The 27,278-nt window shown below is 44.8% G+C and overlaps 1 protein-coding gene across 6 annotated transcripts in view; it reads right to left on the minus strand.

Annotated features, from left to right (window-relative positions):
• The window catches only part of PPP1R1A (protein phosphatase 1 regulatory inhibitor subunit 1A), a 457,483-nt gene that overhangs the window by 298,075 nt on the left and 132,130 nt on the right, over window positions 1-27,278 (minus strand). The window lies entirely within an intron of this gene.

The following is a 27,278-nucleotide window of genomic DNA, read 5'->3' on the forward strand; positions in this document are numbered from 1 at the left end:
CATGCCTAGCGGAATCGCTCCGTGTTAGCTCCTTCTTCAATGCCTCCAGCTTCTTCTGCAAAAGCCTGATGAGGGGAATGACCTGACTCAGGCTGGCAGTGTCTGAACTGACTTCACGTGTGGCAAGTTCAAAGGGCATCAGAACCTTGCACAACGTTGAAATCATTCTCCACTGCACTTGAGACAGGTGCATTCCATCTCCTATATCGTGCTCAATTGTATAGGCTTGAATGGCCTTTTGCTGCTCCTCCAACCTCTGAAGCATATAGAGGGTTGAATTCCACCTCGTTACCACTTCTTGCTTCAGATGATGGCAGGGCAGGTTCAGTAGTTTTTGGTGGTGCTCCAGTCTTCTGTACGTGGTGCCTGTACGCCGAAAGTGTCCCGCAATTTTTCTGGCCACCGACAGCATCTCTTGCACGCCCCTGTCGTTTTTTAAAAAATTCTGCACCACCAAATTCAAGGTATGTGCAAAACATGGGACGTGCTGGAATTTGCCCATATTTAATGCACACACAATATTGCTGGCGTTGTCCGATGCCACAAATCCACAGGAGAGTCCAATTGGGGTAAGCCATTCCGCGATGATCTTCCTCAGTTGCCGTAAGAGGTTTTCAGCTGTGTGCGTATTCTGGAAAGCGGTGATACAAAGCGTAGCCTGCCTAGGAAAGAGTTGGCGTTTGCGAGATGCTGCTACTGGTGCCGCCGCTGCTGTTCTTGCGGCGGGAGTCCATACATCTACCCAGTGGGCTGTCACAGTCATATAGTCCTGACCCTGCCCTGCTCCACTTGTCCACATGTCCGTGGTTAAGTGGACATTGGGTACAACTGCATTTTTTAGGACACTGGTGAGTCTTTTTCTGACGTCCGTGTACATTCTCGGTATCGCCTGCCTAGAGAAGTGGAACCTAGATGGTATTTGGTAACGGGGGCACACTGCCTCAATAAATTGTCTAGTTCCCTGTGAACTAACGGCGGATACCGGACGCACGTCTAACACCAACATAGTTGTCAAGGACTCAGTTATCCGCTTTGCAGTAGGATGACTGCTGTGATATTTCATCTTCCTCGCAAAGGACTGTTGAACAGTCAATTGCTTACTGGAAGTAGTACAAGTGGGCTTACGACTTCCCCTCTGGGATGACCATCGACTCCCAGCGGCAACAACAGCAGCGCCAGCAGCAGTAGGCGTTACACGCAAGGATGCATCGGAGGAATCCCAGGCAGGAGAGGACTCGTCAGACTTGCCAGTGACATGGCCTGCAGGACTATTGGCATTCCTGGGGAAGGAGGAAATTGACACTGAGGGAGTTGGTGGGGTGGTTTGCGTGAGCTTGGTTACAAGAGGAAGGGATTTACTGGTCAGTGGACTGCTTCCGCTGTCACCCAAAGTTTTTGAACTTGTCACTGACTTATTATGAATGCGCTGCAGGTGACGTATAAGGGAGGATGTTCCGAGGTGGTTAACGTCCTTACCCCTACTTATTACAGCTTGACAAAGGGAACACACGGCTTGACACCTGTTGTCCGCATTTCTGGTGAAATACCTCCACACCGAAGAGCTGATTTTTTTGGTATTTTCACCTGGCATGTCAACGGCCATATTCCTCCCACGGACAACAGGTGTCTCCCCGGGTGCCTGACTTAAACAAACCACCTCACCATCAGAATCCTCCTGGTCAATTTCCTCCCCAGCGCCAGCAACACCCATATCCTCCTCATCCTGGTGTACTTCAACACTGACATCTTCAATCTGACTATCAGGAACTGGACTGCGGGTGCTCCTTCCAGCACTTGCAGGGGGCATGCAAATAGTGGAAGGCGCATGCTCTTCACGTCCAGTGTTGGGAAGGTCAGGCATCGCAAACGACACAATTGGACTCTCCTTGTGGATTTGGGATTTCAAAGAACGCACAGTTCTTTGCGGTGCTTTTGCCAGCTTGAGTCTTTTCAGTTTTCTAGCGAGAGGCTGAGTGCTTCCATCCTCATGTGAAGCTGAACCACTAGCCATGAACATAGGCCAGGGCCTCAGCCGTTCCTTGCCACTCCGTGTGGTAAATGGCATATTGGCAAGTTTACGCTTCTCCTCCGACAATTTTATTTTAGGTTTTGGAGTCCTTTTTTTTCTGATATTTGGTGTTTTGGATTTGACATGCTCTGTACTATGACATTGGGCATCGGCCTTGGCAGACGACGTTGCTGGCATTTCATCGTCTCGGCCATGACTAGTGGCAGCAGCTTCAGCACGAGGTGGAAGTGGATCTTGATCTTTCCCTAATTTTGGAACCTCAACTTTTTTGTTCTCCATATTTTATAGGCAGAACTAAAAGGCACCTCAGGTAAACAATGGAGATGGATGGATTGGATACTAGTATACAATTATGGACGGACTGCCACGGTTAGGTGGTATAAAAAAACCACGGTTAGGTGGTATATATTATAATAATAATACAATTATGGATGGACGGACTGCCTGCCGACTGCCGACACAGAGGTAGCCACAGCCGTGAACTACCGCACTGTACACTGGTTGATAAAGAGATAGTAGTATACTCGTAACAACTAGTATGACACTATGACGACGGTATAAAGAATGAAAAAAAAACCACGGTTAGGTGGTATATATTATAATAATAATACAATTATGGATGGACGGACTGCCTGCCGACTGCCGACACAGAGGTAGCCACAGCCGTGAACTACCGCACTGTACACTGGTTGATAAAGAGATAGTAGTATACTCGTAACAACTAGTATGACACTATGACGACGGTATAAAGAATGCAAAAAAAACCACAGTTAGGTGGTATATATTATAATAATAATACAATTATGGATGGACGGACTGCCTGCCGACTGCCGACACAGAGGTAGCCACAGCCGTGAACTACCGCACTGTACACTGGTTGATAAAGAGATAGTAGTATACTCGTAACAACTAGTATGACACTATGACGGTATAAAGAATGAAAAAAAAACCACGGTTAGGTGGTATATATTATAATAATAATACAATTATGGATGGACGGACTGCCTGCCGACTGCCGACACAGAGGTAGCCACAGCCGTGAACTACCGCACTGTACACTGGTTGATAAAGAGATAGTAGTATACTCGTAACAATTAGGATGACACTATGACGGTATAAAGAATGAAAAAAAAACCACGGTTAGGTGGTAGGTATATAATAATAAATAATACAATTCTGGTCGGACGGACTGCCTGCCGTGTGCCGACACAGAGGTAGCCACAGCCGTGAACTACCGCACTGTACACTGGTTGATAAAGAGATAGTAGTATACTCGTAACAATTAGGATGACACTATGACGGTATAAAGAATGAAAAAAAAACCACGGTTAGGTGGTAGGTATATAATAATAAATAATACAATTCTGGTCGGACGGACTGCCTGCCGTGTGCCGACACAGAGGTAGCCACAGCCGTGAACTACCGCACTGTACACTGGTTGATAAAGAGATAGTAGTATACTCGTAACAATTAGGATGACACTATGACGGTATAAAGAATGAAAAAAAAACCACGGTTAGGTGGTAGGTATATAATAATAAATAATACAATTCTGGTCGGACGGACTGCCTGCCGTGTGCCGACACAGAGGTAGCCACAGCCGTGAACTACCGCACTGTACACTGGTTGATAAAGAGATAGTAGTATACTCGTAACAATTAGGATGACACTATGACGGTATAAAGAATGAAAAAAAAACCACGGTTAGGTGGTAGGTATATAATAATAAATAATACAATTCTGGTCGGACGGACTGCCTGCCGTGTGCCGACACAGAGGTAGCCACAGCCGTGAACTACCGCACTGTACACTGGTTGATAAAGAGATAGTAGTATACTCGTAACAATTAGGATGACACTATGACGGTATAAAGAATGAAAAAAAAACCACGGTTAGGTGGTAGGTATATAATAATAAATAATACAATTCTGGTCGGACGGACTGCCTGCCGTGTGCCGACACAGAGGTAGCCACAGCCGTGAACTACCGCACTGTACTGTGTCTGCTGCTAATATAGACTGGTTGATATTTAAAGAGATATTAGTAGTATACAACAATACTATACTGGTGGTCAGGCACTGGTCACCACTCCTGCAGCAAAAGTGTGCACTGTTAATTAATATAATTGTACTCCTGGCTCCTGCTAACAACCTGCAGTGCTCCCCAGTCTCCCCCACAATTAATTATAAGCTTTTAATTTATACATTGATGACTGTGCAGCACACTGGGCTGAGCTGAGTGCACACAGACTGAGTCACACTGTGTGACTGACTGTGCTGTGTATCGTTTTTTTTTTTCAGGCAGAGAACGGATATAGCAGAGAGAAGTGAACGGATATATTATATTAAATAAAAGTTAACTAGCAACTGCACTGGTCACTGACTGTGGTAAACTAACTCTGTCTGCGACTCTGCACAATCTCTCTCTATCTAATCTATCTATCTCTATTCTAATGGAGAGGACGCCAGACACGTCCTCTCCCTATCAATCTCAATGCACGAGTGAAAATGGCGGCGACGCGCGGCTCCTTATATAGAATCCGAGTCTCGCGATAGAATCCGAGCCTCGCGAGAATCCGACAGCGTCATGATGACGTTCGGGCGCGCTCGGGTTAACCGAGCAAGGCGGGAAGATCCGAGTCGCTCGGACCCGTGGAAAAAAAAGTGAAGTTCGTGCGGGTTCGGATTCAAAGAAACCGAACCCGCTCATCTCTAATGCGGCCTAGTTATGCCAGGGGACCATTGGCAGCAGAGACAATGTGACCTGGGAACACTGGAGATGGCATAGACGTCAGATGGTGTGGAGAGCTTGCTGTGAAGATGGAACACGGAGCTGGGAATGCGGTGAGTAACCCATTGACAGGGGAGATTGGGCTGGTTTGTGACATAAGGCCTAATTTAGCATGGAGCGCTACTCAGAAAAATTGCAGTTATCTGCGAGTAGAAAGGCACCGCCCTGACAGGAAGAAAAAAACGGGCCATGCAAAATTGCGAATGCATCGCAGATCGCTATCCACTCGCAGATGCATAGGCAATTCCCAGAACATCGAAGAAACTTTGCGGTCTGAGCAAATGTGAGTAGGTATGAGGCTGCCACTAATCTGCGACTGACACGGCCTGGAAGTGGTCTGCGCTGACATGAGAGACCCTCCCCGAAAATGCCTGGGCACACCTCAGTTTTTTCTGACACACCCATAAAACGGCAGGTTTCCACCCAGAATCGCCAGCTTCCTATCAAACAGCGGTTACATTGCGATTATTATCTGTACCCATTTTCTGTCGCTATTACCCCTCGCACGTGCACAATGCGAACGTTACGCATGCGCAGTCGTTCGGTAAACGCTTGATTTGCGATTTCTCTGAATAGCTATCCATGCTGAATTAAACCCATAATGCCTTGTGTTTGTTAGAACAAACATGTGTAACCCAAAATCATATTTCCATCACAGCAGGTCATATTTATTTCCTGCAAATACAGTATCTAGAACACATAGTTAAAAATGTAAAACCCTAGTTTCCGTGGTAATTTTAACAAGTATTTGAAATTTAGTTTTAGTTGCTTTTTTTAGTCAAGATTTTAGTCAGCGGATCTCAGTTTTCTTTGTAGTCTAATTTTAGTCTTAAAATAAAACTGTCGTCAATGATTAGTTTTGGTCAAAATTTTCATAGGCAAAATTAACACTGCATCTAAGTCACTAGTGTCTTTATTTTAGTCAAGCTGGCGTTCTGATGAATGCTGGGATGGGCAGGCTGACAGCAGTCATTAGGGCGTTTATAAAGCATCCTGCACTTTCATCTATTTCTGACTCCAACATGTTAAGGCAACATATCTTGGCAGTGGAAATTAAGGATTTATTACATTCTGCTTGAGGTTATCTTAAAAGATATAAAGTATAACATATTATACTTAATAACAAACGCCACAATTCTTTATACTATGTAACCAACAAGAAAGTTGTTAAAAATGTAGGCGCCACACTGACCCTTTTTGTGCCAATGAATACATTTACTGTATATGCTGTGTATACACCTGTACATTAAACACAGAACAGGAACAATGTCAAGCAAAAAGAGACAGGAGTGTTAAAAGTCAATTGAAAGGAAATGATAGTTACTCTTAGGACTGGTCCAACCAAAGGAATTGGTTGGTATTTGGTAGAGATGCTAGAACCAGCCACAAGTCTTATCTCAAATTGGTTAGTCAAATCATTATATTAAGTTTTATGTTAACTTTACCAAATAGTGCTATCACCATTGTTTTAATATTACTGTTTCCTGCCTTTTTATTTTCTTTTCTTCTTCCCCCACCACCTTAATGTTATACTTCTGCTGATTGCACACCATGACAGATGGCTGCCTCGGATGGATCTTTCTTGAGCGGGATGCACAACACCTAGAACTATTCATTCAGTGCTTATCACACTACACATGCGCTAGTCACCCGTGCTTATCACACTACACATGCGCTAGTCACCCGTGCTTATCACACTACACATGCGCTAGTCACACTACACATGCACTAGTCACCCGTACAATTTCTTGTATGGTTTATCTCACACATTTTGTTTCCCCGAGCACCCTGAATGATAGCAGTAACCAGATTTAAATCCCATACAATAGCTTAGAATTCAGAGATCTTGGGATCTTGGTTACATATATATGCACAAATGTATGTGTAAGCCCCCAAGCCGCGTCAAGGCCTCTCTCTCTCTCTCTCTCTCTCTATATATATATATATATATATTGGGTGTCCCTAGAGCCATATTTAGGTACAGGGCGTGGCACCCCCAAAAAATCAGCATAAACCAGACAGCCCAGTGGTGTGTACCTGCGTGTGGTCTGCTAAGTGCTCCAGTCAGCTAAGATCCCCACTCAATGCAGAGTCAAGCTATCTTCTACCGGTGGAGCACTGTAGTGACCGCTCTCGCTGACTAAATTGGTACCTGCAGTGGGTTTGTGCATGGTACAAATGCCACCCTGCCAGTCTCTATTGTCAGCTGTCTAAGTATCTGCAGCGGACTGTAGCCCCTGGCTTGCCTCTCCTGGACCTGCCAGCTGGTTCCTAGTCACTGGGGCTGCTTGCTAGTCTGCACCCGGTGCTTCTGGTAGAGTTCCAGAGCTGACCTCCATTGTCAGGTGAGGGGTTTCCTGCTGCTTTGTATCCAGCAGCCGAGTGCATTTTCCTTGCCTTAGCTACACTTCCCTCTGTACCAACTCCCATGCTTTCTCAACACTGCGTTCCTTGCATCACCTTAGGAAGTGCTGGAAACCAGTTAATGTGTAGTGTACTGTATTGATTTAGTGCAGCATATAGTGAGGGAGTTATAGTGATGCAGTGCAGCGCATATGGGGGGGATGTACTGTAGTGATGTAGTTCAGCATATGGGGGGATGTAGTGCAGTGTGTAGGGAGATGTAGCGTGGTGATGTAGTTCAGCATATGGAGGACATACTGTAGTGTAGTGATGTAGTGTGGCATATAGGGGGATGTAAAACAGTAATGTAGTGCAGGGTATAGAGGTGGTGTAGTGCGATGTATAGTGGGGATTAATTGCAGAAATGTAGTGCAGTCATGTAGTGAGGAACACGCCGCTGTAGAGGCGGCATGTCAATTAGACACTGGGTGCATTTGGGGCTCACAAGAGGCATGGTGGGAAAATGCTTCTGTGGAGTGAGCAAAGCCAAAAGCCCTGCTGAGTGCATGCATGTACTAACTGTCTTGTTTTTCTTTAGCATGGGGGGGGGGGAGGCGTGTGAACAGGGGACCCAAAGAATATTTTTGCACCTTGGCACACCACTAACTAGTTCCCCCTACTGTATATATGTGCAATGTTGCTATAGATTGGGATGTCTGAGGGCAAGTGGGGGATCTGATGGGAATTTTAGGGGTATGTACAGTGATCTAATTCCATGTGGAGTGGTCTGTGGGAGCTAAAAGAACACATAAAGCGACTCAAGTGTATTTAAACTGCATGAGAGGTCTGATGGATATTTAAGAGATTTAATAACAATGAATTATGATGGGACAATGAAGCGGGACCACAAATTTTATAAATAATGGGTCCCAGGAACCCACAGAATTTTCGTCCCAGCGCGTTCACCGCAGTCCGTGAATGTGCATTGCGGCCAACACGTATGTGCAGTACTGAACGGGTTGGGAGAGTGCGAACGCAATGTATCTCCGACCTGTGCTGAATGTATCTCCGACCTGTGCCGATGTGCACCCGATATAAGGTTCACATCCTACAGTGTGTATTCCCTATATCATTAACGATGTGCGATCCCGCGGGTCATTAACAATGTACAATATCTTTAGTTTTTAACTTGAAATCTAAAGATATTGTACAAGGCAGCATGCACCTGGATGTGGGTGCATGACGTCACTGACGAGAAGCAAACAATATCGTTCAGTGTGTATGTTTGCGCGGGGGGGGGGATCTTGTGCGATGTCACATCTAATGTGATATCGGCAGGCGTGTACCCAGCCTAAGTTAATTATGTGCACTATGTTCAATGTTTTTCGGCTTGTTTTCCTTTTGCTGTAATAGTAAACCTCTGGGCTATGTTTCTCATGCATGTAAACTTTTAATAAAACAACAAGAAAAAAAATTCTGCAAAATTAAGCAAGATACTAGAGTATAGTCAACAGTTCCACCACGTTTAAGCCAGTTTGCACATCTGGAAGAATGCATGACGTGTTGCATTTTGAATGCGATGCATCCCAACACTCTGCACATGCATATCAATGTTTATTAACGCCATATGCATGAAGATTTTAGCAAAGAACAGCTCTCACAATAAGAGATGTCCTATGTGATAGAAGGACTTCTGGGTTTAGGAACCGGGGGTCCTTCTGCAATTGCACTGAGTGGCGTACGTGTCGTAAGGGGTGATGGGTGGGATCCAGTTGGATCTATTTCAGGGGGAAACGTGGAAAATAAAGCCCATAGTCTTCTATAGGGTAACAAAATCTAAGGTCTGCAATGTATCGCATTCTGAAGCTTGGTGCATGTGAGAAAAATGGGCAAACCTCCGAAAACTGCATTTTCAGAGGTCTTGATGCAATATCAGCCTTGATGCATCCCGCCCATGATCTTAAATTGTTACATTAAAACTTTGAAACAGGGTGTATTGGTGGCTGTTCTGCAAACAAATTGAGCAAGTGAATTCCGAACCCATTTCAAACTGAAAATTTCGATAATCTCTAGTCTTTGGAAACGCTCATGTGCAACCCCTCCCCCATCATAGAAAGATATATGTTAAGTCGAATTTCCTGTATAGAAATGGGAGGCAGTCAATTTGCCGGCTGTCGGGATCCCGGCTGTCAGGATACCGACGCCTGCAAATCCCGGCATCAGTCTCCTGACCGCGAGGATCCTGACAGATGGTATATCATACTGATCCCATATAAATTGCGTGACATAAAACAAGCTGCAGCAGTGCATTCTAGGGACATGGAAGGGAAGGATAATGTGAGGCATTCCATGATACTTACAAACATTATTTATCACTACCCCATAAAGCATCAGTTCTGCAACAACAGATCTGTGAGTTAAAATGTTTAATTAGCTAGGTTATTGATCAGCCACATCTAGAGTTCCCAAGTCAGCTAATTTATACTGGACACCTATAAAATACACTAGTAAAGGAGTCACGATATACCCCCTGGTCTTTCAAGTATAGAGCCTTCTAGAACCTGTCCTGACCCTCCCTCTGGAGGGACAGATCTTAACAGATTATTATTATAGATATACTGCATAATGTATGTTTTATTGAGGAATTAGTTCAGAGATAAGGTAAATTTGTGGGAAAGCAGTCAGCAACTAGACCAGAACCACTGCTGTTTTATAACTAACTGGTACCAGGGAAACAGCTAGGAGCGGGGCCATAACAGCTGTGATCCCTTCATAGTGTTATATCTATATGCACTTCGCAGGGGTGAGTCTGCTGCACATCCCAAGTACGCCCCCCACCCCACATTTCAACTTTTAGCAGTACCATAGGAAGCAAGGGGTAACTGGAGGAGATGGAGATATTTGCTACAGACTCTGGGCATACATTTTGGCTCGTTGTGTGGCTACATTGCACATGTGCCACTAGAATTAGAATTACAGGCACCACCCACATTTTCCTATGGGGCCCAACAATGAAATATTGCCCACTGCAAGCTGTTATAGTTTATATCCACAGTCCCACGTTTTCCTGATTTCTCTATCGTCCTAGTGGATGCTGGGGTTCCTGAAAGGACCATGGGGAATAGCGGCTCCGCAGGAGACAGGGCACAAAAAGTAAAGCTTTAGGATCAGGTGGTGTGCACTGGCTCCTCCCCCTATGACCCTCCTCCAAGCCTCAGTTAGATTTTTGTGCCCGGCCGAGAAGGGTGCAATCTAGGTGGCTCTCCTAAAGAGCTGCTTAGAAAAGTTTAGCTTAGGTTTTTTATTTTACAGTGAGTCCTGCTGGCAACAGGATCACTGCAACGAGGGACTTAGGGGAGAAGAAGTGAACTCACCTGCGTGCAGGATGGATTGGCTTCTTGGCTACTGGACATTAGCTCCAGAGGGACGATCACAGGTACAGCCTGGATGGTCACCGGAGCCTCGCCGCCGGCCCCCTTGCAGATGCTGAAAAGAAGAGGTCCAGAATCGGCGGCAGAAGACTCCTCAGTCTTCTTAAGGTAGCGCACAGCACTGCAGCTGTGCGCCATTTTCCTCTCAGCACACTTCACACGGCAGTCACTGAGGGTGCAGGGCGCTGGGAGGGGGGCGCCCTGGGAGGCAAATGAAAACCTTTTTTGGCTAAAAATACCTCACATATAGCCTCCGGGGGCTATATGGAGATATTTAACCCCTGCCAGAATCCGTTAAGAGCGGGAGACGAGGCCGCCGAAAAAGGGGCGGGGCCTATCTCCTCAGCACACAGCGCCATTTTCCCTCACAGAAAGGCTGGAGGGAAAGCTCCCAGGCTCTCCCCTGCACTGCACTACAGAAACAGGGTTAAAACAGAGAGGGGGGGCACTAATTTGGCGTTAGAAATATATAAAAGATGCTATAAGGGAAAACACTTATATAAGGTTGTCCCTATATAATTATAGCGTTTTTGGTGTGTGCTGGCAAACTCTCCCTCTGTCTCTCCAAAGGGCTAGTGGGTCCTGTCCTCTATCAGAGCATTCCCTGTGTGTGTGCTGTGTGTCGGTACGTGTGTGTCGACATGTATGAGGACGATGTTGGTGAGGAGGCGGAGCAATTGCCTGTAATGGTGATGTCACTCTCTAGGGAGTCGACACCGGAATGGATGGCTTATTTAGGGAATTACGTGATAATGTCAACACGCTGCAAGGTCGGTTGACGACATGAGACGGCCGACAAACAATTAGTACCGGTCCAGACGTCTCAGAAACACCGTCAGGGGTTTTAAAACGCCCGTTTACTTTAGTCGGTCGACACAGACACAGACACGGACACTGAATCCAGTGTCGACGGTGAATAAACAAACGTATTCCTTATTAGGGCCACACGTTAAGGGCAATGAAGGAGGTGTTACATATTTCTGATACTACAAGTACCACAAAAGAGGGTATTATGTGGGATGTGAAAAAACTACCGTAGTTTTTCCTGAATCAGATAAATTAAATGAAGTGTGTGATGATGCGTGGGTTCCCCCCGATAGAAAATATGGGCGGTATACCCTTTCCCGCCAGAAGTTAGGGCGCGTTGGGAAACACCCCTTAGGGTGGATAAGGCGCTCACACGCTTATCAGAACAAGTGGCGGTACCGTCTATAGATAGGGCCGTCCTCAAGGAGCCAGCTGACAGGAGGCTGGAAAAATATCATAAAAAGTATATACACACATACTGGTGTTATACTGCGACCAGCGATCGCCTCAGCCTGGATGTGCAGAGCTGGGGTGGCTTGGTCGGATTCCCTGACTAAAAATATTGATACCCTTGACAGGGACAGTATTTTATTGACTATAGAGCATTTAAAGGATGTATTTCTATATATGCGAGATGCACAGAGGGATATTTGCACTCTGGCATCAAGAGTAGGTGCGATGTCCATATCTGCCAGAAGATATTTATGGACACGACAGTGGTCAGGTGATGCAGATTCCAAACGGCACAAAGGTGTAGTGCCGTATAAAGGAAGAGGAGTTATTTGGGGTCGGTCCATCGGACCTGGTGGCCAGGGCAACTGCTGGAAAATCCACCGTTTTTACCCTAAGTCACATCTCTGCAGAAAAAGACACCGTCTTTTCAGCTTCAGTCCTTTCGTCCCTATAAGAGTCATATCTGCCCAGGGATAGAGGAAAGGGAAGAAGACTGCAGCAGGCAGCCCATTCCCAGGAACAGAAGCGTTCCACCGCTTCTGACAAGCTCTCAGCATGACGCTGAGACCGTACAGGACCCCTGGATCCTACAAGTAGTATTCCAGGGGTACAGTTTGGAATGTCGAGACGTTTCCCCTGCGCAGGCTCCTGAAGTCTGCTTTACCAAGGTCTCCCTCCGACAAGGAGGCAGTATGGGAAAAAATTCACGAGCTGTATTCCCAGCAGGTGATAATTAAATTACCCCTCCTACAACAAGAAAAGGGGTATTATTCCACACTATATTGTGGTACTGAAGCCAGAAGGCTAGGTGAGACCTATTCTAAATCTAAAAAAATTTTGAACACTTACAAAGGTTCAAATCAAGATGGAGTCACTCAGAGCAGTGATAACGAACCGGGAAGAAGGGGACTATCTGGTGTCCCGAGACATCAGGGATGCTTACCTCCATGTCCCAAATTTGCCCTTATCACTAAGGGTACCTCAGGTTCGTGGTACAGAACTGTCACTATCAGTTTCTGACGCTGCCGTTTGGATTGTCTACGGCACCCCGGGTCTTTACCAAGGTAATGGCCGAAATGATGGTTCTTCTTCGAAGAAAAGGCGTCTTAATTATCCCTTACTTGGACGATCTCCTGATAAGGGCAAAGTCCAGGAAACAGTTGGAGGTCGGAGTAGCACTATCTCGGATACTGTTACAACAGCAGGGGTGGATTCTAAATATTCCAAAATCGCAGCTGATCCCGACAACAAGTCTCCTGTGCTTAGGGATGATTCTGGACACAGTCCAGAAAAAGGTGTTTCTCCCGGAAGAGAAAGCCAGGGAGTTATCCGAGCTAGTCAGGAACCTCCTAAAATCAGTGCATCATTGCACAAGGGCCATGGTAAAAAAATGGTGACTTCCTTCGAAGCAATTCCAGTCGGCAGATTTCATGCAAGAACTTTTCAGTGGGATCTGCTGGACAAATGGTCCGGATCGCATCTTCAGATGCATCAGCGGATAACCCTATATCCAAGGACAAGGGTGTCTCTCCTGTGGTGGTTACAGAGTGCTCATCTTCTAGAGGGCCGCAGATTCGGCATTCAGTTTTGGATGTTGGTGACCACGGAGGCCAGCCCGAGAGGCTGGGGAGCAGTCACACAAGGAAAAAATTTCCAGGGAGTGTGATCAAGTCTGGAGATTTTTCTCCACATAAATATAGCTAAGGGTAAATTTATAATGCTCTAAGCTTAGCAAGACCTCTGCTTCAAGGTCAGCCGGTATTGATCCAGTGGGATAAAACATCACGGCAGTCGCCCACGTAAATAGACAGGGCGGCACAAGAAGCAGGAGGGCAGTGGCAAAAACTGCAAGGACTTTTCGCTGGGCGGAAAATCATGTGATAGCACTGTCAGCAGTGTTTCATTCCGGGAATGGAAACTGGGAAGCAGACTTCCTCAGTAGGCACGACCTCCACCCGGCAGAGTGGGAACTTCATGGGAAAGTTTCCACATAATTGTAAACCGTTGGGAATTACCAAAGGTGGACATGATGGCGTCCCGTCTGAACAAAAAACGGGACAGGTATTGCGCCAGGTTAAGAGACCCTCAGGCAATAGCTGTGGACGTTCTGGTAACACCGTGGGTGTACCAGTCGGTGTATGTGTTCCATCCTCTGCTTTTCATACCTAAGGTACTGAGAATTATAAGACGTAGAGGAGTAAGAACTATACTCATGGCTCCGGATTGGCCAAGAAGGACTTGGTACCCGGAACTTCAAGAGATGCTCACAGAGGACTTATGGTCTCTGCCGCTAAGAAGGGACTTGTTTCAGCAAGTACCATGTCTGTTCCAAGACTTACCGCAGCTGCGTTTGACGGCATGGCGGTGGAACGCCGGATCCTAAGGGAAAAGGCGTTCAGGAAGAGGTCATTCCTACCCTGGTCAAAGCCAGAAAGGAGGTGACCGCACAACATTATCACCACATGTGGCGAAAATATGTTGCGTGGTGTGAGGCCAGGAAGGCCCCACGAAGAAATTTCAACTCGGTCGATTCCTGCATTTCTTGCAAACAGGAGTGTCTATGGGCCTCAAATTGGGGTCCATTAAGGTTCAAATTTCGGCCCTGTCGATTTTTCTTCCAGAAAGAATTGGCTTCAGTTCCTGAAGTCCAGAAGTTTGTCAAGGGAGTATTGCATATACAACCCCCTTTTGTGCCTCCAGTGGCACTGTGGGATCTCAATGTAGTTCTGGGATTCCTCAAAACACATTGGTTTAAAACCAGTCAAATCTGTGGATTTGAAGCATCTCACATGAAAAGTGACCATGCTCTTGGACCTGGCCTGGACCAGGCGAGTGTCAAATTGGTGTTTTTTTCTCAAAAAAGCCATATCTGTTTGTCCATTCGGACAGGGCAGAGCTGCGGACTCGTCCCCAGTTCTCTCCCTAAGGTGGTGTCAGTGTTTCACCTGAACCAGCTTATTGTGGTGCCTTGCACCTACTAGGGACTTGGAGGACTCCAAGTTGCTAGATGTTGTCAGGGCCCTGAAAATATGTTTCCAGGACGGCTGGAGTCAGGAAAACTGACTTGCTGTTATCCTGTATGCACCCAAAAAACTGGGTGCTCTTGCTTCTAAGCAGACTATTGCTAGTTGGATGTGTAATACAATTCAGCTTGCACATTCTGTGGCAGGCCTGCCACAGCCAAAATATGTAAATGCCCATTCCACAAGGAAGGTGGGCTCATCTTGGGCGGCTGCCCGAGAGGTCTCGGCTTTACAACTTTGCCGAGCGGCTATTTAGTCAGGGGCAAACACGTTTGTAAAATCCTACAAATTTGATACCCTGGCTAAGGAGGACCTGGAGTTCTCTCATTCGGTGCTGCAGAGTCATCCGCACTCTCCCGCCCGTTTGGGAGCTTTGGTATTATCCCCATGGTCCTTTCAGGAACCCCAGCATCCACTAGGACGATAGAGAAAATAAGAATTTACTTACCGATAATTCTATTTCTCGGAGTCCGTAGTGGATGCTGGGCGCCCATCCCAAGTGCGGATTATCTGCATTACTTGTACATAGTTACAAAAATCGGGTTATTATTGTTGTGAGCCATCTTTTCAGAGGCTCCGCTGTTATCATACTGTTAACTGGGTTCAGATCACAGGTTGTACAGTGTGATTGGTGTGGCTGGTATGAGTCTTACCCGGGATTCATAAATCCTTCCTTATTGTGTACGCTCGTCCGGGCACAGTACCTAACTGAGGCTTGGAGGAGGGTCATAGGGGGAGGAGACAGTGCACACCACCTGATCCTAAAGCTTTACTTTTTGTGCCCTGTCTCCTGCGGAGCCGCTATTCCCCATGGTCCTTTCAGGAACCCCAGCATCCACTACGGACTCCGAGAAATAGAATTATCGGTAAGTAAATTCTTATTTTCTCACACATTCACAGATAGATTCCATATGGCCAATATATTATACTGAGAATTAATTGCTTCACAACGGAGTATGATACCAATCAAAACTCTATATGATTAACTATAATGGGGGTTTACTAATAGTATTTTAAATAACTGCTGAATATAAAGGGTTACTAGATCATATACAATTATTTACATAAAATGAAAAGAAAATGTAAGTACTTGTCCAAATGTGTTGCTCTTATGTAGCACACCTACACTCAGGCAAGACAGGCACCAAAATTGGGGGGCATACAGAATCCCTGATCTGCCCAATCGTGCCCATGGTCTATACCCAGAATTCTCTAAGCCAACCTCTTCAGACAACCTGGGACTGTCCTGTGTATATCAGGGCAACTGTGGGATGTGTATGGTTGTGATTTTAAAGATGTTAAACAATTAGTTAACAAACATTGATATATTCTTAATTTTGACCCTGATTTGTAGAACCTAAGTGATGCGAGACCTACATATACTGGCACAATTACACCTTAGGTGATAAAATTAATAACATTAGTTGTGTTGGTTGAGCTTGACTGGAAAGCAATAGAAATGTGTAAATGTAATCATAATTTATTCATAATATATGCAAATGCAGCAAACATGTTTAATACAATATAAACCAGAAAAGAATGTATGCACTATGAACAGAGATGATGTTACATCCCAAAATATTACTAAAAAGAACAGAATGTAAACATCTGCCGTTTATTGAATAAAAGGAACACAATTGTAGCTAACAGAAAATGATAGCAATGTTTACGTTTTGTGGTACTGAGAAGCCTATAACCATCATTAAAACATTAAAAAATGTAAATTATTTTGAATTGTGACTATGAGAACAGTTCATCCATTGGGTTTATACATAGAACCTGATAATCACCCAGTTACATGGGCTAATTTATTAAATTATTAATGTGTCTCCAAAATTCTTGTTCCACTTGAATGTACCAATTTGAAATGGGATGCAGCCAATATACCGGCTGTAGGGATCCCGGCGTTCAGGAGACTGACGCCGGATTCCTGACAGCCAGCATTTTACAGATACACAGAATCGCAACACCCTCCCGGAATTCCCACTCAGATGGTGGGTCCATGACACCAACCGAGTGGAAGTAGAACCTGCGGCAAGCGTAGCAAGTTACCATGTCCAATGCGTGGCAAGCACAGGGAGCCCGCAAGGGGACTCGATGCCAGGATTCCGACCGATGGGATGCCACTGTCGGTATAGTGACAGCCATGTATCGTATGTATCCCTTCTAATCACTGGAAAAAAGACTCCAATAACAGCCTATCCTGGTACTCAAGAAGTGAATACATCCACGACTGCTTTACTTCTATCTACTGACCTATTTGTAGCTTCTGCGCACGCGCAGCTTTACATCTACGCATGTGTAATGCGGCAAAAGCCGCAAAGTGTTTTGGGATATCCTGCAGCCCACTGGAATGGAATCATAAGAACCCTCTGCAACAGGGAAGCCCCATAGCAGGTAATGGGCTAAAGCCATCTAAAGATAATGTTAGCTATGATACCGTTGTGTATCAATGTCTATTTCCATATAGATTGTAAGCTTGCAAGCAGGGCCTTCCTACCTCTATGACTGTCTGTTATTAGGGGATGTAGTTATGTGACCGGCGGTGAGGAGACTGACGGTCACAATACCGACGCTGGGATCCCACCCCCACACAATCCCGACAGTCGGCATGCCGACTTACCGAGTCTATTCCCTATTAACCAGTTTTGTTTTATCACTGTTGGTTCTAATTTTAATGAGCAACGGAATTTGCTGTGCTATATAAGAAACTGCAAGATCTGCAGAGGTTTACTTTTTAAATCTTGTTAAATACCATCCTCCTAGAAAACGATGGGGACGACTGCTGTAGGAGCCAGCGGATGGAAAGGTTCTTCATATTTTAAGGGCAGAATTGATTAATAAATATGCTCCACAGAGTAAGCTGTTGTCACAATACATGCTATTTTTAGAATAATGGGGGTAATTCCAAGTTGATCGCAGCAGGATTTTTGTTAGCAATTGGGCAAAACCATGTGCACTGCAGGGGAGGCATATATAACATGTGCAGAGAGAGTTAGATTTGGGTGTGGTGTGTTCAATCTGCAATCTAATTTGCAGTGTAAAAATAAAGCAGCCAGTATTTACCCTGCACAGAAATAAAATAACCCACCCAAATCTAACTCTTTCTGCACGTTATATCTGCCTCCTCTGCAGTGCACATGGTTTTGCCCAATTGCTATCAAAAATCCTCCTGCGATCAACTTGGAATTACCCCCAAGGTACTCAATCTAATTGTTATTAATTGAAATTTTAGTTTAGAAGCACATGTATGAAATAATACAGAGTAGAAAGTAAACTTGTTTGCATAGCCTATCTTGAGTTATTTCGCACTGCACTTGCTTGGAACGGAGTTAATTCGCATTGCACTTGCTCGAAAAATGAGTCAAAATGGAGATAATGATGATTTGTCACAAAGCATATACATTCAAATTCACGCAGAGACGGAATGCATTGAGAGGTATAGAGCTCTGCGAGAACGCACCATTTTTCATTATGACTGATAACTGCATCATTCTCATAATATATGAAACCCATTAGGGTGCTTCTCGTTCATCCTGCACCCTGATTCATGTGGAAAGTCCTGGGCTAGGTTAGACGAGCAGTTAATTCACTCATGTGATATCCCAAGTGGAATGCCATGTTAGCAAACCTCTCTGGGACATCTGTTAATTGGAGCAGTTATCCCGGCTAGGGCGCACTGATAAATAGTCAAAATAACTGTTCTGGAATAATTGCAAAATAGTTATGGGAATGCTATGTTTTGTGGTAATAATCGCTTTATTGATACACAGGTCTTAAACATATTTAGCTATATAAAGCTAGGCACACATTAGTACAGTCATACTTCAGACGTTATTCTCTTTTGATTACACTTACAAACGCAAGTCCCATTCAATGCGCCGATTTATGCGTGGTCATACACACCTTTACAATCTCACTTTCAGTCTGCAATCCTGATCTGTCAAAACCATCTGCCAAAAATACTAAGGATGGCCATCAACAATCGTGAATCATAGATGGTCTCTGGCCGATGTAGAATAGTTTTTCCATGATTGGTGGTTTTGGCTCCACCGTGACACTTCCACGAAGCTCTCACTGGCCCATAGCCTAATGCAGTGCAAGGCATGGGTGACCTTCAGTGGGTGAAACCATTGATGGTTCCACTGCAGATGGTTTCACGCCATCAAGGTTACCCATCGATGGGTAACCCATCACCAGAAAATACTGTGACCGTGCACACTGCTGGAGCATAGATAGAAGCACCAGGCCGAACTGGCGAAAGTACGTACACACTTCAAATTTTGTCCGATATTGTACCATCGCATATGATGAATATTTGGAAGCCCATATAGCCCAATGTTCAGATGTACACGCTCTTCAGATATTTCATGAGCAGGTTGGAAATCAGAAGAACTGTCCAATGACTGTACAAGCATGAACCTAGTTTAAGAATAGGGAGAGCATAATGATAGTTATTTAGATGTGTCACAGTCACTAATACATCTGCATGTGGACTTGCTTCACACTCAGAATCAGCCGCTATATGGTTAAGTTACTGTTAAGGGAAAGCATGGACTGCTAGCGTCTTATCGTTGCTTAGTTACAGAACTACTTCATGATAAACCAGTATATATCTAGTTCACCTTATGAACATGTTCTCTATTATATCCCTAATGGTTTAAACTTCCAGTGATTACTGTGTTATGTTTATTTCATTTTACCTTCTGTGTAACATTCATCCTGCGAGGGCTGACATCAGCCAAACACCACTGATTCAATTTACAGTCCATAATTTGATATATCATATAAAACATCTTTTCTCGTCTGTTATAGTTACCAGTTTTCCATCTGGCAATTCTGATGTCCCCACAGCTACAGTGTCACTCTGCTTGTGGAACAGAATTATGTGCATTATTTTATTAACACATTGTTACGTGGTTTTATTCCTGGCTTCCCAAGTATGTATCACTCTATTTACTGAGGTTTCTTCCTGTACACATTAATAACATCCAATAGGAAACTGCAGCCAAAGGTGTTTCCTATTGTCCGTTGTCTTGTACAGTATGTCCAAGCTTTCATCTGATTCTCGTATTAAAACTGCTCTAATAAAGAGAGAGTAGGTATTCTGATGAGGGAATGGTCATTGTCTGGATCGGGTTGGGTGACCAGCGGTTGGGATTACAGCAGTCAGCATACCGACCCCAGCCGCAGAATGCCGACAAGGTGTGTGTGTGTGTGAGCGCAACAAAGCCCCTTGTGGGCTCGCTATGCAGTGGGCTCGGTGGCTCGCTGCACTCGCCACAGGATCATCTGATCCCACTCTATTGGAGTGGGAATAGTCCATGTTAGTCGGCATGTCAACTGTAGGGCTTTTGATCGCTTGGGATCCCGACATCGGCATGGTAACCGCCAGTATCCCGAGCGCCGGTCACATGACTGGGTCCCTCTGGATCTATTGGTGCACAGTATAAGCCTATTACAGTACACAGACTTCTAATTACAGTCACACCGGCCCAAATGTATTAAGCCTTAAAAAGTGATAAAGTGGAGAGTGATAAAGAGAGATAAAGTGCCAGCCAACCAGTTACAACCTGTCAGTTATCAAACACATATTGGGGCAGATGTATTAACCTGGAGAAGGCATAAGGAAGTGATAAACCAGTGATATGTGCAAGGTGATAAACACACCAGCTAATCAGCTCCCATATGTAAATTAACAGTAAGGAGCTGATTGGCTGGTGCATTTATCACCTTGAGCTTATGCCTTCTACAGGTTAATACATCTACCCGTCTGTACTATGGCAGTTAGGAAGCTGAATGGCTGGTACTTTATCACTTTCCACTTTATCACTTTTTAAGGCTTAATACATTTGGACCATGTCAGAAAGCAAGTGAAATACCCTCAAAAGTGCTATAATGGGGCACACAGTGGCAGCTGGTTCAAGCAAGATCTATATATTAATAACATAAGAGCGATTTTTATGATTGACATTTCTATGATGCCGTTGCCTGAGCAGGGAGCAGATGTATTAACCTGGAGAAGGCATAAGGAAGTGATAAACCAGTGATATGAGCAAGGTGATAAACACAGCAGCCAATCAGATCCTAACTGTTAATTTACATATTGGAGCTGAGTGGCTGGTGCCTTTATCACCTTGCACATATCACTGGTTTATCACTTCTTTATGCCTTCTCCGGGTTAATACATCTGCCCCATTATATACAAAATTAAAGGCGACATGTACTAAGCAGTGATAAAAGTGGAGAAGTGAGCCAGCGGAGTAGTTGCCCATGGCAACCAATCAGCTGCTCTGTATACGTTTATAGTATGCAAATTATAAATGTTACATCAATGCTGATTGGTTGCCATAGACAACAACTTCACTGGCTCACCTCCACTTTTATCACTGCTGTGCTTAGTACATGTTCCCCTAAATCTTCTGGTCTGTAGATGTGCAGAATTATATTGGCGTTGTAATCAGTTGCTAATCAGATGCTTAGTTTTGGAGGTGTCCACAAATTGATGGAGATCGTTAAAGGGGGGTACTCACGGAGCGATCGCTGCTTAAAATGTAAGCAATCTGACTAGATTGCTTAGATTTTAAGCAGTGATCACTCCGTGTGTACCTCTCACAGCAATAGCGATGCACGGCCCCGCGCATCGCTATCGCTGGTGCTAGATTGGCCTGCATGTAGGCCAATCTAGCAGGTCGCTCACTTCACCCGCTGGGTGAAATGAGTGGCCCCCCCGTCTCCCTCCGCACGCTCAGCACCCATCGCGCTGTGCTGAGCGGGGGGAGAGATATGTGCTGAGCGAACCGCTCAGCACACATCTCTCCCCAAATCGGCCCGTATATACAGCCCTTAAGAGTGTACAGATTGAGCCGTACGTCGACGGGACACACTTTACATCAAAGGGGAGTTTCACAATGGTAACTGGGTGGCCCTCTTCTATAATTTTTAACAGAAGCCAGTTAACTAGTACCAGTTAACCTAACAATATGTTTTTGGTCTGTGGGAGGAAACTGAAGCACCTGGAGGATACCCACACAAACATACAAAACCATTCAAACACTGACAGGATTCAGATCTTGGTCAGGACTCAAACTCAAGACCCCAGCACTGTGAGTATGCAATGCCAACCATTGTAGCCCATACTGTTCATCTACATTGTTTAATGAGCAATGAGTAATTAAGAAAATGTTAATTTCCTGCTTATTACCCGGGTCTAACATTAGCTACAATGCAGAATGAAACAATAAAAAAAACTAGCAATATGAATATATTTCATAAAGCACAAAATAAAAACATAATGACATTGACACTTTTCCAGCTGAATCCACCACGGGTAGCCCTGTAATTATGTAAACTGAGGTAGTTATTTTAGTAATTGGGGGCAGTAAATTGTAGGGCTTCATTTTTTAAAAAGACGAGGCATAATTATGTTCCATGCTTAATTAAGGTTTCCTGCATTAGGGAATAGAGCCTTAAATACAGCGGCAGTGATTGTTTATTATAATATTAATAAAATAAACTAACATTTTGGGTTGTGTGTGGTAAAAACAGGATGTTACTATAATTGCTGCATCATACAGTATGTATCCCAGTGTAGCGTGCTGTGGATCCCGTGTGGCGCAACATAAATAAAAGATAATAAAAATAATACAGTACAGTAGTTAGGTAGGTCTGCAACTGGGATGAAAAGTAGAAAAATCGATTAGTCCAGGGCAACATAACATAATAATAACGTCTCACTTTGCTATTTTTGTACAATGTAGCCAGGTTATCAGCATGAAATGACTGCTGGAAATCACGATTTGTAACATCCACAATTTATATAGTACAAATACATATAAATAGGGGTACTTTTTTCAAACAGAACTACTATACACTTTATTTATATACCATTCCAAAAAGTTGTTTAAAGGGCAGGTGACCAAAATAAATAAATCTGAATATAACTAATGACCAAGTAAAACCCAAGATGTTGCTTTCTATGTTTTACAGTTTCAAATATGAGATAACCCATGCTGAATAGCATAATAAGAGTCAATCTGTCCAAATACAAAACTGGATGGGAGTTAGTCAGGTCTATCTCAGCCAAGGAATGTTCTCAACTTAATTGTTACACTTTAATTAAAGAATGTGCAATGGGCTCAAAGAAGAGGAAAAGGAAAGGATCAGATAGGGGAAGGAGCTGAGCAATTTAAGCATAATGTTAGGATCTCCTGCCCTGTGCTGCCACGTCGTCATGGCAACCGGGAGACAAGTGCTAGTGGAGTAACCTGAGCGCAGCTGATACTCCGGTTCGGGTCTTTTGCTGTGCAGTGGTTATAGGCTCTGTGCACGGCAGGGGATCCGGTGCTGGTTTTTGTGCTCACAGTCTGTGAGGTCTGAGTGGGGCGTGGACAGCACCTGCTTTATAAGGCCTCTTTTCAGGGTAAGCAGATGCTGCTGAATCTTTGTTGGTTAGTCAGTTCATGAAAGTTAGCCAGTACTGTGTAGCTTTGTATTTGTTTGTTGCTTACTGCAAATAGGCCTGGGGATTTGGTATTACACTCTGCCAATCCAGACCTAGCAGTAAGACTGGAGTCAGTCGTTTAGCTTGCTGGGGTTCTGTTACTACTCTGTGAACTTAGCAAGTTTGCGGCTGTATTCTAAGACTTGCCTGTCTAATCCTGTCTCACTGTGCTAGGTGTCAGGGGTCAGTTTAGTGGCAGTAAGCTAAAACCTGTGCACTGCAAGTGAGAAATAGGATTGTGGAGACTCTCCTTGTGTCTATCATTCCATCTCTGACCAAGGAGTTTACTGCCACACCCGTTGGTAACCCTTTAGGGTTTTGCTGTTGCCCTTAGCAACAGCATTTCGGGTTCTCTATGTATTAAAACACAACATCTTGCTTTTTCCATCTGTGCAGTTCTAATACAAGGGAGATACCCAGTTCCTTAGCCTCTGGGCTTCTCTGTTCACTTTGTGTGTATTTTGTTACCCTATTACCTTCTGTGTACGTTATGTCATATTCCCCAGTTTGTCTGTGAGTCCATTTGTTTTGCATAACAGTTCAAACACCAGTACATTCCTGCAGACACTGGAGTGCATAACAGTTCTGACACCAGTACTTTCCTGCAGGCACTGGTGTGCATAACACATAATTGCTTATTCTCCCAGAACGGCTGAGAGGCTCCCGAAAACTGAATGGCACTTTTGGCTGCCCTGAAATGTAGGTAAGTCTACCTGAGATGGCCTCCAGGAGTCGTCCCTCCTACCCCCTTGCTGAGCGGGCAAAAGTGGGTGGGTGATGACGTAATTCACTCTGAAACACGTCATCGTAGCACTGCCCCCTGCTTTACAATTCCACTGTCAGTAATCTGGGCATAGTATAGCCGGGGAAGGGGGGGGGGAGGGAGGGCCCCAATCACTCCGCCGCACCGCCCCTCTATGCCTCGCACTCTGTTGAGCCACGGTGGGGGGCAGCCAAAAAGTCTACAAGTGTGAATTTAAGAATGTGTGGAGAAGAGAGGGGATTACTGGGACGCAAACCGCATGCAATGCCAATGTTCATGTAGACATATCTTAATTTTAACAATGGTTAATTGGGACACAGGAAGACTGGAAATCAATTTAACATCTGTCACAATACTAACCAAACGTTCCAATCTGCTGGACGTGACCATTTCAAAGGTAATTAGTTTAGCTATTCCGCAACAATGGGCATCCTATCTGCCACTTGCAAAGGAAATATGAGCCCACTGTGCATTTGCTCCTCCGCCCCAGCAGTCACCCTCCTCTGTGCATATATTTATCCTGCACACTTACACCCCCTTGTATGTGCTGTAACCTACCACACTTTCCTCCATTGGGATATGCTTACTGGGCACCCTTACCCCACCTTTCTGGGCACACTCTCCCTACCATACTGGGCACACTCACCTTAGCTTACTGGGCACACTCTCCCAGTCCAGAACCACTGTGCATGTACCAAACCAGCCCCCCATGCACACACTCAGGACACCAAAGACACTTAAGTTACTATGGTGACTCTGCATGTGTCTCCTACACACAGTAAGGCAAACTGCCAGCCATGGAGCCACCAGCTGTGCTTCTCATCTTTCTTGGGGTAACGCTGCCTCCCGCCAGCCATACATAGTAGCTGTACAACATGGACACCCTGGAGCACACCGAATTCTGTACAGTCTGTTCTCCTTTCCCGTCTCCTATCTTTCCTGCTGCCTGTGACCTCACCCTGGGCCAGATGTCACCAGGTTCTCCCAGCAAGGAGATCTGATGTATCCAACTGTATACTGCTGAGCCAGGTTGCCTCAGGGCTTGTCAGCCTGCTGCCTGATTAAACCTGTGCATTGCCCAGTGCACTCTGTATATTGTGGCTCACTTGTGTATGCCCCGAGCCAGCCCTGTGGCAGGGCAAATGAGTATATACACCTGTGTTATGGCAGAACATATCAGTGGTATATGTGCATCAGGACGTATCCATATTCTATGTACCTGTGTTATCATATAAATGTGTCTTGACTGTGTAATTAATAAAAAGTCAAAAAGTACAATAGCATTGAACATTTAAACAACTACAGATAGACGGGATCCGGACTGAAAGTCGACAGTAACTAGGTCGACAATGTCTAGGTCGACCACTATTGGTCGACAGTAACTAGGTCGACAGGGTGTCTAGGTCGACAGGGTCTTTAGGTCGACATGTTCTAGGTCGACAGGTCAAAAGGTCGACATGAGTTTTTCACAATTTTTTTCTTTTTTTGAACCTTTTCATACTTAACGATCCACGTGGACTACGATTGGAACGGTAATCTGTGCCGAGCGAAGCGAAGGCACCATGCCCGAAGCATGGCGAGCGAAGCGAGCCATGCGAGGGGACGTGGTGCACTAATAGGGGTTCCCGGTCACTCTACAAAGAAAACGACACCAAAATAACATTAAAAACTCATGTCGACCTTTTGACCTGTCGACCTAGAACATGTCGACCTAAAGATCCTGTCGACCTAGACACCCAGTCGACCTAGTTACTGTCGACCAATAGTGGTCGACCTAGACATTGCCGACCTAGTTACTGTCGACTTTCAATACCACACCCCAGATAGACAGCGTTCCAAAATAAAAGCCTAATACCCCTTTCACATCGCAATGCCGGGTCGTACCCGGGAATTGGAAAAGGGTCCTTCACGGATGCGACCCGGCATTGGACTCTTACACACTGGCTTCCCGACCTGGCAATATGCCATTGGGGACGGGGAATGGCTGCGGCATCAGGGGCGGGTGCGGAGGTGACGTTGGGAGAGATCATCTCCACGCCACTTCTGCCTATAATGTGAACCGGCAACCTGTTTACACTGCACCTGACCCGCTTTTAAACCCGGGAATAACCCTTCTTTATTCCCGGGTTGAAATTCCGGGTCAGGAGTGACCCCTTTCACACAGTGTCGCAATATACCGGGTTATTTGTGCGGTGTGAACGTGGTATCAATTACTTATATGCAATTAAAAACAAGTGCCTGATGCCTTTTCTTTACCAAATAAATATGAATCTTCCTTCAGTTAGCTAACGTGATTTTGGGGTAAATGTCTGATTTATTTATTTTTAAATCTTGGATTTTGTAAGATTTTGCTAATGGCAGAACTTGGCCTAATTTGCCTGTAATTACACTGCCGGTTTAACACGGACGGTAAATTGTGATGTTTATTTAGCTAGTAAGAAAGTTTAGCACGTAGTCAGCAAATAAGACGCTGTGGCCAATCATTATAACTTGCACCAAGGGTCTACCACCCACAAGTTTCCCGTCACTTGACAGACACATCTGCTTCTGCATCACAGTCTCCATGGGTTGAACGTCCAAAACTTCCATACTGTACTTTAACCAAGATTACACGCCTGCTGCTTCCCCAGATCTGCTACAAGCACTCATATATGCAAGATGGAACAGACTGTTTATATGGCTGAACACATAAGTAGTGCTTTGTATGCATGCACAGAAGTAAGACGTGTAGCAAAATTCAGTTTGCATCCAACTGAACATGAGCCTATAATGCTAACCTTTAAATAAAAACATACTGGCACATTACTATTTGGATATTGAATATGAACACTGGAAATGGTACAGGCCAAACACAATTATCAAACACACAGTACACAAACACAGACGTGTGCTGGACTGGGAGCCAGCACTTCCATTAGTAATTTCAGCAAAAATAAAAATAGAAAAGAAATAATTAATAATTTGAATAAAGTTAAAGTATATGAAGCATTCTTCTCCGTGAGTAAAACAAATACTGTAAATTACGTGGGGCTTTTGGCATGCTCATAATGAACAGACCCCATAGGGAGATGCTCTATCTCCGGAGAAAACAAAATTTTTTGCTTGATTAAAGACTGATTTAGGACTGTTCTCTACA

Source organism: Pseudophryne corroboree, chromosome 2, assembly GCF_028390025.1.
Source record: "Pseudophryne corroboree isolate aPseCor3 chromosome 2, aPseCor3.hap2, whole genome shotgun sequence".
Classification (NCBI taxonomy): Eukaryota; Metazoa; Chordata; class Amphibia; order Anura; family Myobatrachidae; genus Pseudophryne; species Pseudophryne corroboree.